Source organism: Corapipo altera, unplaced genomic scaffold (genome assembly GCF_003945725.1).
Source record: "Corapipo altera isolate COAL_440 unplaced genomic scaffold, ASM394572v1 24, whole genome shotgun sequence".
Taxonomy (NCBI): Eukaryota; Metazoa; Chordata; class Aves; order Passeriformes; family Pipridae; genus Corapipo; species Corapipo altera.
The window spans coordinates 1076292-1095608 of NW_020884903.1; the positions used below are offsets into that span (position 1 = coordinate 1076292).

At 41.1% G+C, this 19317-nt stretch overlaps 1 protein-coding gene across 28 annotated transcripts in view; it reads right to left on the reverse strand.

Annotated features, from left to right (window-relative positions):
- Positions 1-19317, reverse strand: part of EPB41L3 (erythrocyte membrane protein band 4.1 like 3) — a 138714-nt gene that overhangs the window by 95602 nt on the left and 23795 nt on the right. For 26 of the 28 annotated variants that reach the window (XM_027650807.1, XM_027650805.1, XM_027650803.1 and 23 more), the window contains exon 1: positions 436-530. The gene's annotated coding sequence lies outside the window, so the exon portion shown is untranslated. Of the gene's footprint in view, positions 1-435; positions 531-856; positions 976-15254; positions 15296-19317 lie in introns of those variants that run through there. The other 2 variants (XM_027650781.1, XM_027650782.1) reach the window with 2 other exon arrangements.

A 19317-nucleotide genomic window follows, 5' to 3' on the forward strand; every position in this document is an offset into this window, starting at 1 on the left:
GGGGGGGGGGGGGGGCTCGGAGTGCGCCCTACCACGCCAGACACCCCCCCACTCTTCCGCGCCTCTGCCGCCTACAGAAGTTTCCCACAGAAATGCGTATCGCCCTAAAAAAATTTAGAATTGCAAAACGCTTCCCCCCACCCCCCAGACCCTGGCAGAGCTGCGGCGGGAGCAGCCCAGTCTGTGTGTCCCCGCGGAGCCCCCGTCGCCCTCCCCGCTCTGCGGGGGGCACTGCTCACTGCCTACCCCCGGCGCCCCCCGGGCAGCCCGGCCGAGCGCACACACCGCCCCCCAACTTAAAAATGGCTCCTAAGAATGATGTGTATATATACATATAGTGTATATATGCACACACACATATATATAAATAAATACGTATATATTTAAAAGGAGGGGGGGGGGGATGCATTCTGCTCCCGCCCCCCCCGGGCATACCCTCTGCTTCCCGTGGCGGGGCGGGCGCCGCAGGCAGCGATGCCGGAGCGGCGCGGAGGTCCCTCGTCGGCGGCGCGGAGCGGAGGGGACGGGGCGCGGGGCAGCTCCCGGCGCGGCGGCGGCCACGCGTCAGCAGCGGCAGCGCAGCCCGGCTCTGCCCAGAGCGAGCCTCCGCCGCTCCCCAGCAAATCAGGGCTGCCGAGGCTTCTCCGGAGAGAGGGAGGGAAAAAGGAAAGGAGGGAAGAGAAAAAAAAAAAAAAAAAAAAAGGGCAAAAAAGCGTACGCCGCGGAGAACGGTAAAAGCTGGATGCCGGCAGGTCTGTGGAGCCAGGCCCCCCGCCTGCCCGCCAAGGGCTGCTCCCCAGGCACACTGCAGGGAACCTACCCCCGCACCCCTCCCGCCCGGCACAGGGATCCCCACCTGCGTCCGGAGGAATCCGGCCGTTTTTTGGCTCAGCTAAATGAATCCGTCTATTTAGAGAGATGAGTTTAGCTGCTGCAGTTGCAGCCAAACGCCCGCGATGGAGAGGCTCCTCGTCAATTTAAAAGCAGCAAGCTGTGTGCTGGCAAGGTCTAGCTTTCAATTACACTAGAGGGGTTTTGATGGGGCGAGAAGTTACGAGCTTTTTCAATTTTAATTTCCAGTGACAAACCCCACACTCTTAAAATCTTAAAATTTCCCTAACAACATCGCCAAAACAGAAAAAAATAAAATGTCGGTCCTGCTACATATCGGCTACCAATCTAAAAAGGAAACTGTAAAACTGAATATGACTTCGGAGTTCTCACTCCAGTACAGACCACAGCATTGCCACATGTCAAAAAGTATCAAAAATTTCTAGTGGGTATAGAAGCAGTTTGGGAGCGGATTAATCCTACTTGCACCACTTTGGTAACTATGTAGCTTCTCTTAGAGCTCATAACTGAGCTCTCCACTTACTACACAGTTGGGTTTGAGACTGATGCACCTTGGCACCCAGAGGAACTACTTGTTTGCTTCTTTGGGGGACCAGAAGCAGCTGAAGTTGCTCTTTTCCAGAGGAGGAATTGGTCACAGGAAGGGCAGTGATGGCTTGGCTACAGAAGAGCGACAGATCGACACGTTCTCATGCTGCACCTTCAGTCCTGGTACAGCATAGTGAATAAAATGGGCTTTATATAGGCCCTTTAAATAAGGCATTTTGAGAGCTCCCAAAACTTATGAGATCCAAATTATACTCAGGGCTCTGATATGAATTGGGAGAGGTAAGGGGGGCATGAATATCTCCTTTAATTAGCAGCATCTCTGGGGGATTTAAGAAGAGTAAGAGATTTTTGTAGTAAGCAGCAGCACACAATTTCTCAGGTCTGCAAAACTGTGCTGTTCTGTATTTTGTGTAGAATCATAGCCAGACACATACCCCACTCTTCACTTGCTATGCAGGAGTGCCACTTAACACATCTGGCACACCCATAACATGCATAAAAGGGAAAGAGACTTCAAAAGAAAAATGTGTGCCATCAACTAAGAGAGGGCACAACTCTGGTCATGTAGTTGAAATAACAAGACTTGCACATTCTTCTCCACCAGGAGCTCTGGAAGCCATCACGAATCACAAGGGAATGGACTTGACAGCAAAGACACAGAGTAGAGTTAACAAGCTTTGATTTGAAAAAACAAAAACAAAAAACAAGAAGAAAATAAAAGAAGGACTGAGTTGGTCTGAGTCAAATTGAGTCTCAAAAGAAGTTAGGAAACTTTAGAAATCTTTCTGAAAAAAAACAGGAAGAATTTACCAGCTCAACCTTTGGCAGCTCTTGCACTGCCCATTACATCACTTTTAAGCGGAGATACATTGCTGGAGCATTTGCGCTACCCAGCCACACTTGTTGTCTTTAAGCAGTACTTGCAGGTAGATTTGCCCCATAGTTACACTGTCCTCTGTGATCTCTTTTGTGGTTATACTGCACATATAATGTCATCTTTCACCTGAGGATCTAGAAGGCTTTCAGCACATTGATTTAACTTCAAAATATAAAGTGGTATTAACAGGTTGCTCATACAAGCAGGAAATCTTTGCTATGGATAAAAGGTAGCTGGTACATCTGAGGTACCAATATGGGCTCAAGTTTGAGAGTTCTCAACATTCACAGTATTTTTAACATTTTTTTTTCAACTTCAAATGTTACTTTCTAATTCCAAAGTGGGTTCGTTGTCCAATTTGCCTTGACTTCTGTCAGATGGGAACTCCATGGAAGTTTAGGTTTCCATGAGTCAACAGCTTTTAATATTATTTCTCTTTTTAAAAAAAGGTATTTTCAGTAATTTATAGCAAGCCTGAATCTATACTCTTCTCTCACAGGTGAGAAACGTGAATAATCCCCCTGCACTTCACTGGAGTTATTCCAAGTATTTACACAAAAGGAAGACCAGATGACAAGTCCAGGTAGCTCTAGAAGAGACTGATCTCCTGCCTTGCTATGGGACAATAATTTTATTTTTGCTGCTTTCTCATCTTTCTGGAGATGATGTTTCAGAATTGAATGTCAGGAGCAAAGGGTTCTGTTTGAATTTCTATTCACATCAGACTTGGTGCAGCCCAAGGTAGTCCCTTCTCCCAACCAAGGGCGGTTGATGCATGTCCAAATTGCTTCCGTGCTGGTCTGGAAGCCAGGCTGTCCCCAGCATCCCATCCTTTGGGGAGGGAGGCATATAGCTACCGAGACACCAGGACCCAACTGTACAAGCATTAGTCAGAGTCACTCAGGAGATCAACACATAACTGGGGAAATGGATAAAATAGGTGGCAAGCTCTGCCTTCCGTTCTCTATCCATCCATCACTTCTGCTATTCCAGTTTCTCCCTTTTGGTGAACACTTGCAACTTGCTTGGAAAAGCCCTTTAAAGGCAGGGAGGGAGGGAGGGAGAAAAAGCCAGGGAAGAATAAAAGCACAGACAGCCTCTGACATGAAGCAGGTAAATTAGAGGTGGAGAAGGAGAAGGTGCCAACACACACACACACCCCCTTCCCCACAGGGTTCCAGTCAGAGGCAGAGAGCCGTAAGGAAAACAGGCCTGTGCAGAGCATTTGGCCACTACAAGGACTTTTTTTATAGGAGAGGGGAATGGGGAGACACACGGTCTCTGCCAGGAAAAGATGAATAGGCAACCCTGGAAGAACGGGGACAAGGATTATTGCCCAGCTCTGGGAACTGATGCCTAAAACATTCTTGTGATTCCCTAATTGATTGGACATGGCATTCAAAACAGCACATTACAGAAAAGCAAGACACAAAAATGCTATCAAAACTCGGCAAAAGACTGTCTCAAGTCCAGCCAATGATGAATTAGCACTGAAAAATGGAAAGTACTGTAAAAGTAGTAGCATTAGTACAGCATTATTAAGAAGATACTTCTTAGCAGACAGGAGCTTGGCAATATCTGTCTAGACGGGCAGATGGGTTTGGAGTCGAACTGATTTTTTTTTTTTCAATTTCTTTTTTATTATTACCGTATTCACTTCCATTTATTAAAAGCAAACTGTTCTGCCCATGACTCATGCAGCTTAACTTTCTGCATGGCAATGAAACAAAATTCTCATAATTAAGAGTGATTACTGTGAGCAGATGAAGGTAAGATTTAGAAATCAGACCAGATCTTCTATTTCTGTCTTCCCTCACTGCAAACATAATGCCCATTAATTGGCCAATATTACCATTGCCTTCAAATATGTAAGTAGTAAACCTTCTGGTGAGATATCCCTTAGTACAATTCAGTGACACTGCAGGTCAGATTTATTCTTGGCACTGGTTTATTAACCTCAGTGAAGAGATTTATTCGGTGTGCCGTCTGAAGTAAGTCTCACTCTGCCATTCAGTGCCAAATCCACCCCATTTTAATACTACTGAAGGAACAATCAGCAAATTTGGCCTCAGTGCTTCTGCAACTGAAATCCTGCCTGTAGAACATTTACTGCAATTAATTCAGCACTGCCTTTTGCCACTTTCATATCTGTAGCTACTTTCTGACTGAGAGCATTAACTGGATTATCGAGTGATTACCTCCTGCTGTTCTCCAGCCCCATTGTGAACCAAAGGTAGCCCCATTTTAGGTGATACACGATGCTTTGGCATGTACCTGAGGCTATGTCCAAAACATACAAAAGTTAGTTTTCAGACAGAGTAATAAACTGAAGCTTTTAATCTCAGTTAAGATCTTATTTTTTTTAATTTTGTTTATGCATAATCATTGCTATGGTTTAACTGTATTCTGATCTAACATACACTGACTACAGGAAACTCACAAAACAGAAGACGTGCAATATGCAGTTATCACAAATTTATTTGAATTTCAGTAGGGTTCCTGAACAGTCTAACAATGAGGGAGGCAAAGACAATGCTCATTTTCTATTTGCAACTCTAAGACTGCAAGCTTCCCAGACGGTAACCATGTCTATGGAGGTCAACACAGACCATTTGCCTTTTACTGTGTTGCTTTCTGTTGAATCCATCTATTTCAGTTCACGAAATTCTGGCTTTTTGTTTTCATGCCCACAGTGCACGTTGTTTTGCTCTACTTTTGGGGTGTGAAATAGGAAAGCCTTCCTTCTTCCTTTTCCATACCATTAAACCCAGTCCTGCATTTTAGTAACAAAACTGCTTTTAGCTCTCCTGTGTCTTCTTTTCATCTAATTCAGAGAAGGATTTAAGCAGGAGTTTACCTTGAGTATAAGTTCAAGTCTCACTGAGACAAAGGAGAATCAATACTCATATTTATGAAGTACTACGAGAAATAGAAATGTCACCCTGAGTCATAACTGCCTTCTACAATCTCATTTTAAGATACCTCTTCCTCATGACACCTCTAATAAAACAACTCTCGGTGGCCAGGTTAATAGGCATATTAACCAGCTGCTTTTATATAATTTGTCTTCATTAGCTGCAAGATTTACCAGGGAGGGAAAGAACTTTAATGAGTGTTTGCATAGCACCCAACACAGTTCAACTCCCATCTTAACAAAGGTTAATAGCAATTAAGGGAAGCACTATAGGTTCTTATTTAAAGAACAATGAATATTTATGCTTATCATCATATTAAAATGTTATTGAGAAGAGGTAAGAAGTCCTGCTCAAATGTGAACACAATTATCCTTTATCTGTATTGTCTTAAATGCTAAGATGTCACAGATTCCTTTCTTTAGTAGTATAAGGATTACTTTAGGCTCAAGGATTCCTTAGAATTAAAATATTTCTGACCTGGTATGTCTAAACAAGAACTTTAGGTTCCTTGCCTATCTTTCCTGTCAAACTATACCTCTCCATTTTTATTCTGTCAAAGTTACATAAAACTAGAAAACCCAGACCCAATGTTTGTCAATAAGTAAACTCACAGAAAGGGAAAGGGCTGATGTTTTTAATCTACCAAATATACTTACTGAAGGAAACAACAAGAAAGCAAAACCCCAATATATACAGTGCAATTTCTCTGTCTCTAGTTAGAAAAGTCCACAGTTGTTCCCAGTATGCCACCTCATCTTGCTCTTACTTCTTTCCTTGCACAAAACTTTACTGCGGAAGTGGCTGCTCTTCACAAAGGAAGGACCTGGGGCTGTGCCCGGTGGCTCAGGGCCCACCCAGCCAGATGTCGCCTTGCTCCCCACAGCCTGTCCCTGGCCCAGTCTGCCACATTCTCCCAGTCAGTTAAACATCTGCAATACCAACAGCAGAAAAGTCTCCATCATTCCCCTGATTTCCCAGCTGCTCCTTCCCACCTCCGTCCTGCCCCTTTCACTAAGCCACTACAAGTATTCATTAAAGCCATGGGAAGAAATAGGCAAACCCTCTCATGTTAAAGCTAAAAAGGGAGGAGAGGTAAGAAATCTGATCAATTCCTCACCACAGTTCCCTGTGAGATCTCATCAATATGAGACTGAGGAGTGGGTAGTGTGGTATGACATGAGCAGTGGGGATGATGGCAACGTCACACTGCTGCCTCTTTTGGGGCCTATGCCAGCCTGTGCTGGCATCAGATGGTGGTGTTGGCCAACAGCCTTTATTTATGTGAGTAACTGCTCAAAATGATACTAACCTTCAATTCCCACCTGAGAAGGGCTCCTGGGGGCCAGCCTACCTCCAGCTAACAGACAGCCTCTGCACACAACCAAGAGCTCCTCCACCTGATGTTTATAGCTGCTCAGACGCTTTCAAAATGCACTAAAACATGCTTTAATTCATATTACAGTTTAAGTCTCACATTCAATTGATGGGACGCTGCCAGTAAAATTGAAAGTAGCGAGGAGAAACCCATCCCTTCCTTCTGCTTCAACAGCTTACTCCCCTTGCTACTCACTCTCACTGTCAGTATTCACAGAGAAAAATCAGATCCAGGTTTTCTGTGTTTTGCCCTTGGCAAATACAGTGGCATACCTTAAAGTTAGGTGCCCTGTGTGCACCCAGTAAATTGTATTGTGGGATAGAAAGTAGCACATTCTATTGGTTTCTTTCTAACTGAAATGAAACCAAGTGCCAACTGGACACAGACCTGAGAAACAAGCCTGGGAGATCTGGGTTTGTATCTCTGAAGGGTAAATCCTCTTAATAGCATGTAAATGATATTGTTACATTCAAACGGGGGGATGGGGGGGGAGGATGAAGGGGGAGATCAAACAACAGCAAAACAAACCATCATCTTCAACTCACAGCTTTAAACTAAACAAGTTTCACTCACCCAAATGACAAATGGTATGTATTTGTCCCCTAGGCACTGAAAAACACCCAAGAAAAGCATCTCAAGCCTCTCACCCTTTTGAAAAGCTTTTTCAACTTTGCAAATAATGAGTATCTTGAACAGCTTCTCACAATGTAAATGTTTAATTTATCCCACATCCCCTGAAACAATAATTTTAAGACCAGGTTTGCTCAGTCACCACCAGACACTGCTCCCAGTCAGTCTGTGTGCAAACATCTGTCCAGCTGCTCCCAGAGAAACGCACCCACAGCCCAAAGTTGCCAAGCAACACCCTCGATGCCTTAAGCATCAGGCCAACTCGACTGCTTTGGAAAAGTTACTTGGAAAAAGGCTGATACGAACATGCAAGCTTTCATAAGGACCCTGCATTTAAAAGAAGAGATCTCTGCCACTCTCCAGAAAATTTTTGAGTGCACAATAAAATAAATGTAGCAACTCCTGTCATCACCTCCAAAAAAAAAAAAAAAGAAAAAAATTGTGTGCTAAAGTTTCTAATGTTGAAACTAAAATCTAAACAAATATTCAGGTTGAGAAATTTATTTCCTGGGCAGCAACAGACAAAGCACATACTGCCTTTCCATTCCTTACTCAACTCCAGGAACAGGCAAATATCCACTTGGTGTCCCTGGGGTTGACACAGCACCACTGGAGACAGCTAAAGGGAAGCACATGTCGTTGGTTTCAAAAGAATCATTAAAATAATGTATTTACAAAAAGTCTGTGAACTAAATAAATCCAGGCTGCATTCTTCCCCATATTTGAACTCATTTTGCTCAAGCTTCAGGCAAGTTATTTCCAAGGTTCATTTTAACACATCAATCAGAGCACCCAAGTACCCAAGTGGTACCCAAGTACCACTTACTACAGTTTTAATCCTAGCTCCTCTCTCAAAACAAAGTAACAAACAGAAAAAGTGGGACTGGAATCTCTGCAACAAGATAAAATCATGCCAACAGTGTCAGGGCTTAAAAACAGGTCTGATCCTCAGTCTCCCAACTTGCCAGCTCAACTCTGATGAGACCATGGTGACTGAGAGCATCAGTTTGCACTTTGGTATCTCAAGCCATCTGCTTAGGAAAAATCTGCAATAGCCATTGCACCTATTAACAAAAGTAACCAGACTTCATGCTATTTGGAATTTTGCTGATGCTTGAGGTGCCAGGCAAGGGCAATAAGGCCAGAAAAGGAGTCTTTTCAGTTTAAGACATTGCTTTTACATGACAAGACCTATAATTGGAAAAATAGTGAGTGCTACAAATATTTTCTCAAAGGAAAAACATGGTGGCATTGATATAAAACATTACATTTACACAATATGCAGCACACAGTTGTTTCCTTTGCAATTGCAAGAAAATTCTGTAATTCAATTAGTTTGGAATAAAACATCCCAAACCCCTCCAATTCTGACTTTGTTGCTGAATCCATTTCTGGAGGTTTGGGCCATTTCACTGCTATTTATACAGCATTTATAGAGCAGCTAATCTATAGCCTAAAAGTTATTTTTGGCAGAAGAAAGAAGTTACAAAGAAACGCAAGCAAGCCAGATAAATGAAATCATAAAACAGCCTTCAGAAGATTCAGATGACTTCAATGAGTTGCTCTCCTACTTTCACATTTTGGGAAGAAAAATTGGGAAGAGGAAAATTAAGTATGAGAAAGGTTGTATTCACAGGGTTTTATTGCTGCTCCTTGTTCTCTACACTCCATCCTTACCCCACCAAGCCCAGTGCTCTCAATAGATACCTTTAGATATTTCTGCAAGGCAGGAAAGAGCATATGCAGTAGCTCTATGGGTGCTGACAGGCAGCACTGCACATGCTGATTGTCTATCACAACACATGCCCTGATTAATCAAACGGGCTACCTGTCTGCTATGGTCACACAGGGCATTTAACAGCTGAGCTCCTGCCAAAGCAAAACATGTCCCTTGGAGAGATAAGGTTTGCCTCTAGACTCTCCTAGACCACCATGGCTACACCACCACCACACCTCTTTATTTGTCACACCACTACCCAGGGCGGATTTGAATGTGCAGCGTCAAAGACGCTGAAGTATTGTCTTGTGGTGTAGAGGCTCCATGTCTTTCCCTGCACCACCCACCCTCTGCTTTGCATTAGGCATACAAAGTCCTGCTCTATTTTCTTTTCTGGGGGATTCTGCCACTCTTTGAAGGAACCTGAAAGTGATTATACTGATGAATGATGAAATGTGAGCTCTTGTTCTCATGTTCCACCCAAGCGAAAAGGCAGGAGTTAGAGTGGTTTATTCTTGGAGAACTCAGCCTTGAGTTTCCACCACGATTGTGGTGACACATTTCTTGGGTTGCAAGAGTACCAACACCCTTCAGAGAGCAAAATCTTTTTTTTGAAAATGAAAAATTTTGTTTGAAATGAGCTTCAAACAAAAAGTGTTCTCATGTCATCAGTAAATTCCTAAGTGCCAGGTTTTGGGTTTGTTTTCCTTCATCCAATTTTTAATGAGCAGCAAATCATTATGATCATCATAATAACAACACCAATAATAATTTTAAACACCAACTTTTAATGAAAATTTCTTGGAATTATATGACAAAAAGTCTAGCCTTTGAGAGAAATAAATTTTCTATACTCCACAACACCCATGAAATCAAATACTCTAATGTATGTCCACTATGATGATTGAAGTAAGGACTTTTGTAAGCTCCTCAATGGCTAACGTACAAAGTAAAGCAAAGTGAAATTTTGTTTTTCTGTAACTGACTGTGATCTTGAAATGTGCGTGAATTATAAGGTCTCTTGCAAACGCTGCATCATCAATATGGATATTTTATTCAGTTACCTTCTTCAAAGCCTCTCTAAAGCTAAAATTATGTCCCCTCTTATTTATCAATTTTATTTAGGCTAATCAAATAAAATTTTCACTTTACAACTTCCCAGACATCCCATTATGTGGTGTGTCTAAAGTTTGTATAGAATTCATCAGTCAATGAATGTAGCAGAGCAACGTCCACCAGGCAATTACAGCATCTGCAAAATTTGCCATAAAACAGCAGTTACCATGCATTATATACATGCAAACTGAGTTATTATGGTAAGATTATGTAGCATGTTACATCTTACTTTCTTATCTTTTAAGTCCTTAATACCCTCAGCTTCTGTACCAGGAGTACAGCAACTGCTTTTAACTACTTCCTATTACCTCTTTTAGTGCCTGAAACCTATAAAATACTTGCATTGTGTAAGGAAAATTTCAGTTATTTTTACTTATTTACAAAAGAATAAAGTGATGAAAACTAAAGACACTTTTAAAAAATCTACTGCAGTTGTTTACCAAGCGTCAACTGACTAAGTTAAATCTAAGGAATATTTTGGGTCAATTTCCTTAGCCCACAGAAAGTAGTGATAGCTATACTTAGGCATTCCCAAATAAGCCAGAGCTTTACATATGTGGAACAACTGTACACTGTGTGCACAGAGATGACACACTGGAAGTGGAGCATAAGAGAGAAACAACAGCTACTTGTAACCACGCAGCCAACGTTGAACCTGGACAAGCCCAGGGAACATCTCCATCTTCCGGGCCAACAAGCTGAGACTTGTAGTGGGAACTCAGCTCTGCAACCACCACACTCAAGAGCAAGGGGGCTGGACAGATGACAAACACAGCCAGTGTCCTGAGCAAATACATGCCGGAGCATGACTTCAGAGGATACCAGGATCACATCGCTGGAAGACTATATTTTAAGTACTGGGATGTTATCAGCCTGGTTCATTATGAAGGATCAATAATGAATCTGTCTTGAAAAATATAAGTTCTGTGGAATAGATGAGCTGCAAATACTTTCAGACTAAAACCAGCTGAAATTCTTACCAGAGAAAGCATTTTGAAAGCATTGCAACGTAGCAGTTATATAATTTTCAACTGTATTGTATATTTTCTCTCCCAAATTTCTGATGTTCTTATACTTGTTTCTATACCAGGTTCTCTTCATATACATATATTTAGGGAAATAAAAAATACCAAGTCTCTTTGAGAGTTTCAATTCCCCCTTCTTCCTCCCACCCACATCTATACATCTCCATTTTGCTTAAGCCTTATGGTTCCAAAGAGCAGTAAAGTAACTTGTGGAAGGGAAGCTGAGTGTTGTAACAGTCTGCTACTGGAATGAGAAAACAAACATAGAAAGGAGAGGTGGTATGAATCATGCTGAGACGTGACATTTTTAAATCACAACAAAAATAAGTTGGAAAAATTTTTTAGTTAATAATAGCATTGTATAACTCAGACTCCCCAGAAGACAGCCAGTATTTGGAACTGTTCTTTTCCAGGGTTCTTACACCTCTGTAGACTACAATTTCCTTTACTTTTTGTAGTCTTCATTGTACTTCATAAAGTAAACTTCATAAAGTTTACTTTTTAGCATAAAACAAAATCAAACTAATCAGGTGCATGAGAATTAGAAAAACAATCAAGGCATTTTGTCCAAGTGTTCATTATTACATTGGGAATGCATCCATCTACTTTAATATGTATTATGTTTTCTACTAAGTGATTTTAGGAGGTGCTATCCTCAAGTTATTATAAGTAATAGTGGGATATTAGGAAAAATTTCTTCACTGAAATGTTGATAAGCATTAGAACAGGCTGCCCAGGGAAGTTATGAGATCACCATCTATGGAAGTGTTCAAAAAACATGTAGATATGTCGCTTATGGACATGTTTTAGTGGTGGATCTGGCAGTTTTAGGTTAAACGAACAGGTTTCAAATCCAATTTGAAACCTGCACTGATTCTGAGCACGTTGGCAAGAGGAAAGGAGGGAGCAGGCAGAAGCAGCACTGCCTCCTCCATATGATTTTCTAATGCATATTCTGCTCTCTGGCAGCAGCTGATAATTATATCAGATTTCACAAGACCGCTTCTCTGCCTGAACAGTTGTGTTGCTTATAAGACTAAGAATTAAAGCAGCATTACAAAACACACAAATAAGCAGCCTCTCTGTCTGTTTGCACATAGGCTACCCATTGGTGGCACTGAAAGGCCTTATCTCAACACATTCTTTTCCAACCAAAGCACTGAGAAACAACAGAGACTTTCTAAACCTCTGTTTGAAAATCTTATCACTCACTCAACAAGAGCCTTAAACATACTATCCCAGGAAATACAGCAGAGGTGGAAAAAAAAAATAAAATCAATTATATCTATACAACTTTATACAGTAGCTTTGCATAAGCAAAGGTGATACTCCTCCCTGCAGAGAGGTCTGATCTCAGCAGTTCAGTGAGTGAAGTCCTGGACCATAGAAAAGGATGGGAAAACTCATCAGTTTAATGATGCAAGGGTGTCCCTGCCCTGTGTGGTCTGATATTCCTGGTGGTCAAGTCCAACAAATCCAACAGAAATACAGTGTCGAAGAGAAACAGTGCATTGTCTGACTGCTCTGTTTTACAAATTAGACACAGACAATTTTAACAGCTGTACAGCTGTATACATATGTACTGTGGAGAACTTAGATCTGACTCTATCCCTTTATTTGTGTTTTACCCAGTAGTAATGCTATATTAATTGGAGAATTTTTAAAAATACCTCTTTTTTCTTTTTTACAAATAAATGGAAAAAAGTACATTCAAGAGAAACAGCTACATTATGCCTAGTAATGAACTATTACAAAATACATACTCATCCCAAAAGTATTCTAGCCTAATATTACAGCCTATTTGATAATTTAATTCAAATGAAGACAATATTTGAAAATTACACACACACGCTTGCACATAATACGGGTAGTTAGTGCAATTACAATAATTTCTCATCCAAGTTATGTGCACAGTTGATTTTTTGTGCGTCTCTCAGCATTAGACCCACTAGACCTTCCCACTCCCCCTGCAGCATATGAAGGTCAGCTGCTTTTAATACCGGAAATTTAGTGAAACATCTTGGTTTTTTATTGCATTGAAACTGGTTTTAGTCAGAGCAGCTCACAGTTAAATGGCAGGCAGAACATGCAAATTCAATTAAAATAGCTCTGAGGCAAAAAGGAGATGAGTGTATTACGAAAATATAAATGGAAATTTAAATGGGTGCTACAAGAGCACAACCAGGCCACATCACAGCCTGTCTTTCCTTCTTTCATACCTGTGTTTTTCTCTAACTATGAAAAATATTTTTAAATAGGCTGTGCCACTTCACTATATCTTATCTTGGCATGCAGTGAGCAGACACAGAAGAGTCAGGTTTTCACCAATCCTGCCACACCAATCCTTTCTTGCAGAGGAGAACTTTCAAAATGCATGGTCTGAAGTATCCCGCTTTCCCAAGCTTAATTTTTATCCCCCGCCACAGAGAGAAGGCACACAGAGCACTCTTTCTGTAGGGTGTCAGGCTGAGCGCAGCCAAGGCAAGAGCTGCCACTACCCTCTTAGGGAAGAGAAAGAGAAAGTGGGGTGTAGTCCCCACAGCTCCCAGGCTGCTCTGCCAGGAGCTTCAGAAATAAGCCTGCAAGTTATTCACAGATTCACATAAATGGCCACATAAGCCTTTGTTGTTGTTGTTGTTTTAAATCACTGCAAGACACTGCTCTACATGAGGTCAAGGGCAGCATAACATTTTCTTGGGCTCATCACTGAGGACCAGAGTAGTTTGGGAACTCTTCTCTAGACCTTGTTTTATTCCAATGAATTCTAGAGAAGAACATCACCTATGAACTGTGCAGCTGCCTGCCTCCCCAGAAGCCTAGTCCTCTGGACTAGGGCTCACCTGTGCCTTGCTTAGCAATTAATTAATGCAATTCCTTCCCTTCATCATTGCTTGTGGTACCACTTTTATTTCCCAACTGCAGAACACTATCTAGTTGAGGGAGAGTCAAACCCTTTTTAGTCCCACCAGATATCAGACAGTTCTACATTACACCGAAGAGAAGCAGGAATAAAATTAACATTCTAATTATATTCAACAGTTTCTGTGTCTCTCGATGAATTTTTACCTTTTTTTAATTTTTAAATCAACTGTATATGTGTTTGCATAACATCTACACCAGATCTTAACAAAAATTTGCTTTCAATGGGTCTGTTACCATGGTAGCTGTGATGTGCAGCTATATCCCTCTGCACCAGCACTGGATCAGATAGTAGAACTCATCCAAATTACAAATTCAGTTCTGTTTCCTTGACTTTTCCACAAGTTTAAAAAAAAAAATAAATCAGTCATCAAAGCAATATTCAAGTAACACGTTATTCAAGTTCAGACTGAAAGTTTTACTCTTCAGAGCTAACAGAAAACAGGCATTTTCTGAACTAATGGGAGTCACACAAAGTTGTTTGCTTTTATTTTTTTTCCTTTTTTTATTTTCTTAGAATCAAAGTAATGTGCCTTCAAGCACAAATATTTTACTTTCTCAAAACACACCCAAATTTTCCTTTTGATTTGCTCAATAGTCTTAATAATTGGAGAACTAATGGACTTGGGATGAAGACAGACCTGAGGGACACTGAATAAAATCTTTTCTGTCCTTAGTACTATCTACTATTTGGGCCACCTTTTTTAAAGAAAGATAAAACCTTTTTGTCCTATATTTCCTTTTTTTTCCCCCCATGCCCCATTTATTTCACAGTTGTGGTGATCCCTTTCAGATGTCAATATGAAAACGAGAAAGTTTTTTCCATTAATACACCTAAGTCATACTATTAGTTCTTCTCCTGTAGCATCTCAGATCTCCAGACAGTGAAAAGAGCTAAAGCACACTATACCCTGTACACATCAACAGCAAGTAACCCTTGCTTTAGACAGCCAGGATTAAGACCAGAAACAGGACTAAAGTGAAATTATTTTGAAACTAAACCCCCATTTCACAGTGAATCCAAGCAACTTCACATTTCTTACATGTAATTATGTTTATGTTGTGTCTAGAGCAAGTGTAACTTGGCAGGAGTGCAACACTCAGCAGACAGATATGGCAGCGGGAGAAAAGATAGCAACTCTAAAAATAAAGGCTCCAACGTATCACAAGCAGGAGCCAAAATCCAGAAGAAATATATATTTGCTATCAGTGACGTTAAAGAGATGGTGGAAGCTCATGCAGCAGAAAGGTCCACTTAGACCCTGAAAGACAATTTTACCTTTTCTCTGAGTGATCTAGACAGGACAAGCTAGACTTCTCCTTTTACATCAGTAATGCTGAGGATGCAAACAGACTGAGAAGCTTCAGAGGAACATGTCGTTAAAGCCAACACTTACAACAGAAAACTGACCAAAAAAATAGGAACGTAATTTTATGGGTAAAATTACCCACCAGAATACATTAGTATCACACTGGTCAGTACTTCAGAAATGCCAGAATTAAGTTGCCTTCTATTGATGCACTATGTCCAACCTCCTTCTTTCTCTTTTTTTTTTTTTTTTTTGACCAGGAAGAAATTGCTGCCTTTTCCAGTGGAAAAGGTAAAGAGCATTTAAGGAATTGAGTTATGAAGACAGAATTATCAATTTCCTCGCTTGCTTTCCGGTGGTACTTAACACTGATAAATGAGCACTGCAAGAATAGCCATCAAAACTGATAAATCCCCATCTTTCCAGCCACATTTTTTACAGAGGAGACTGAGCCACACACATTAGTGTCAAAAGCATCCATCAGTTTGGGATGCCCGACTTGTGCCACCCAGGGAAGCATGTTAACACCACTTGGTATCTTCTAGCACAATCTCAATATTTTTCAACTACATCTCGGGTTTTTTTACTGCTGTGATTCTCAAAGTACAGCTCAGACCTCAGAAAAGGGTAAATTCAGATAAGTGACATACCATCACTAGGGAACTTCAGGCTAACAGATAGAACTGAATGGTCAATCAAGTCAAGTCTGCTACTGCATCACCTGCATTGCCTCGTCCTATTTATCACAGGCCTTCTGCAAAATGTAAAAAGCAGGCTGACTGGCTTCTGAGTATACCACTAAATGAGTCTTGCCAGGAAAAAAGCAAGATACTACCCTCCAGTCCCTTCCTCTGACTTGTTTCTTTCCTTCCAGTCCCTTCCTCTGACTTGTTTCTTTCCTGCTCCCTTCTTTTTCCTCCCACTCTCTACTCTGAGACTTCCCTTCCGTCCAGACCTAGTCTTACCAACTTGTTCAAATCCTCACTAAACACAAACTTTTTATGCAGTACTTCACTCAGTACGGCCTTGCCAAAAAGCCATGCAGCCTGCCAGGCTAATAGGCTTTGTCAGAAAGCATGAGAATAATAGAATTTTTGATAAAGGACTGTAAAAATATTTTAATACAGGTGAAACAATATATAATCTTTTCATTCCTGAAAACAAGGTTAAGATAATTTTGGCTTGGTAAAAAACAAATCCCTTCTCTTCCATTCCAAGTGAAACACACACTCCTTTTGGATAAAAGCGTTAGCTGAAGTGTTTCAAATCAGGAATAGTTATGGGTTGGAAAACACTTTTCATGAGAAAGACCAGACTAGCAGTCATTCCTGCTAAAAATCAAAGAGTTCATAAAGCATAGGATTTTACTTGAATCACTGAATAATTTGGACTGGAAGTGACCTCAAAGTCATCAAGTCCTATCTCCTTGCTGAAGGTGGGGTTAACTTCAAAGATAGATCAGGTTGCTCAAGTGTTTATTCTGTCAAATTCTGCATATCTTCAAGTATGAAAAGTCTGCATACTCTCTGCACAAACTGTCCTGATATTTGATCATCCTTACTGTGAAATTTGGTTATTTACACCTAGTAGGAAATCCCCTTGCTGCCACTTTCAAGATGACTCCAAGTCACCTTATTTATAAACCACTTGTAAGATTCCCCTTTAACGATTTTCTTCTTGAGGATATATAAAGCCACACTTCCCACCTCTCTTGGACTGTCATTCCACCCTTCAGCCTCCTTATTTTGATAACCCTCATTCTAAAATGGAAAATCTTTTTTCCATGGGAGCAGGACTCAAAATGAGGCCCAGGACTCTGGATACAGCCTGTCTATTGCTGATTAGGGGGCATTTGTCTTGACATGCCTGTCTACGCTCTTTTTAATCATCATGGACATGGTTTAGTGGTGAACTTGGCAGTGTTATATTTATGGTTGGACTTAATGGTCTTAAGGGTCTTTTCAAACCTAAATGATTCTATGATCTATGATTCTGCGGTTGCCCTTCACTGCTGACTTACATTCAGTTTGTCCACCAAAAGGACTTTCCTGCAAAGCTGTTACTGAGGCAGCCATCCCCAGCTTTTGCTTATTCCCTCCTAGATGCAGTTCTCTGATTTTGCTAAGCTTCACAGGGTTGCCTCCCAGTCTACTAATGAAGTTTTCTGCAGTTCTCACTGTTTCTAAAAACTTCAGGCCTTTTCATGGCACCATAACAGTGAATACAAATCACTTACTAAGGGAAAAGGCTTTGGAGAGTAAAGTCACCTGACAGGAATTCCCATCCAGACCTGGACCCTAGCACACCATTGAACAGCTCGTGTCCAAGCTTAGGACTGAGACACTTCTGCTCAGCCAAGGAAAGGCTCAATACCCACTGCTTTCAAAGGCAGCCCCAGCAATGCAGTGGAAACTCTGCTCATGAAGCCTTCTTTAGAAAAGGTCCCCTAACCACCTTCCCACAGAAGGGACAGGATATGTTTATTCGAGCATCACTTCTGGAAACATTAACTACTCTTATGAAAAGGCACACAAAAAAATCAATGCAAGCTATGAAGCACTAAACCAGATGTGCAGCAAGGAGAAATGAAGGAACTGTTGAGAACAAAGTGAAGGATGTAGAATTGACAAGTTTCTTTTTCCCCACTCCTCTGAGAAGAGCAGGAAGCTGATGGATGATTTTTTGAAGGAACATCTTGTTAAAAATGTTGGCAACACATCATCAACTTTTAGGGTCTACTTAATCAGTTAAAATGGCTGTCTCTGAAAGAATCAAATTAATATTAGACATGAAAGATGAAAAAAAAGCAGGAACTCGGAAAAAGGAATAGATTTAGCTGACTCATCCCTCTGAGAATCTTGTTTAATTACACTTTGCCCACAATGGAGAGAGAATTGTTTCTCAAGTAAAAAGTTCATGGAAGGTAAATCCATTCATCCAATCATCCATCACCACTGAAGCAATGTACTGATGATAGAATGATAATTGCCGTCTAAGTTCCTGCAATATTTAATTGAACCAGTAAGTGATGTTACTGGTTCTCCCTGTGAAAGGGCTAGTGTGTGGCCCCACACTGAAACAGCTGATGGTGATCTCAGCCGGGATGTAATCACTTGCTCAGGCCAAGGGCATTGCAGTTGTGTTGGTTGTCCAAAAAATAAGCATCCTTGCTTTGGCCAGCTTTGCTTCCTCATCGTCCTTTGCCCCTTCCCAAAGCATCAAAGCCCCATGTGCTACTGTCCTAGGGGAGTTTTGATATGATTGCATTTGCTATCTCACTCTCTGCTAGAGTGGTGTGAGAGGAGCTGCCCAGATTCCCTGAACACACTAGCAACAGCATGTGAACCTCACTATCTATTCTTGACATGTTTCTACTGTGGAACAAAAAATAAAAAGAAAAAAACTTCTGGTTGCTAGCAGTTCAGCCACAGTTGTGTTACTGGATTGGATGTCAGGGTCAAAAACTAGATGCCAAAAACACCGAGATCTCATGCTCTCGGTAGGGAGCCAGATTCTCATCTGTCTCAAACTGGCAGGGCTCCACATTGACAGTCTGGCTCCCACTGTAAATGGGCTACAAACATGGTCTTTGCTTCATCTGTGAGGCTTGGGGTATCATAAATTTGACAGTCATTGAATGAAACTTTACTCTGGAATTGAGAGGCAAATTATCGAACTGACTTGCTAAATTATATTTCATTAGCTGTAGGAACATTGCAAACGCACACTTTGTTATTTGAGCCTTCAATCTGATTTTGTCAAGACTCATTGTACGATTTTCTAAAGCAAATTATTCTGAAAGGTTGTGCAAATGGCATAAAAAGCAGCAATAGAGTAATAACTTTCTAAGCAACAGTCAGGGGTGGTGAGAATTAATATTTTTTAAAACAAAAAAATCAAAATTTCCTAAGGCTTCTTAGGTCAACAGTTCTCAACGGCTTCATATGCAACTAGCATATTCTCAGCCCAGAGGTATAAATCCTGAGGAACATTACAACGTGAGACCTTTGCACTCCTGTTTAGAGGACCCTC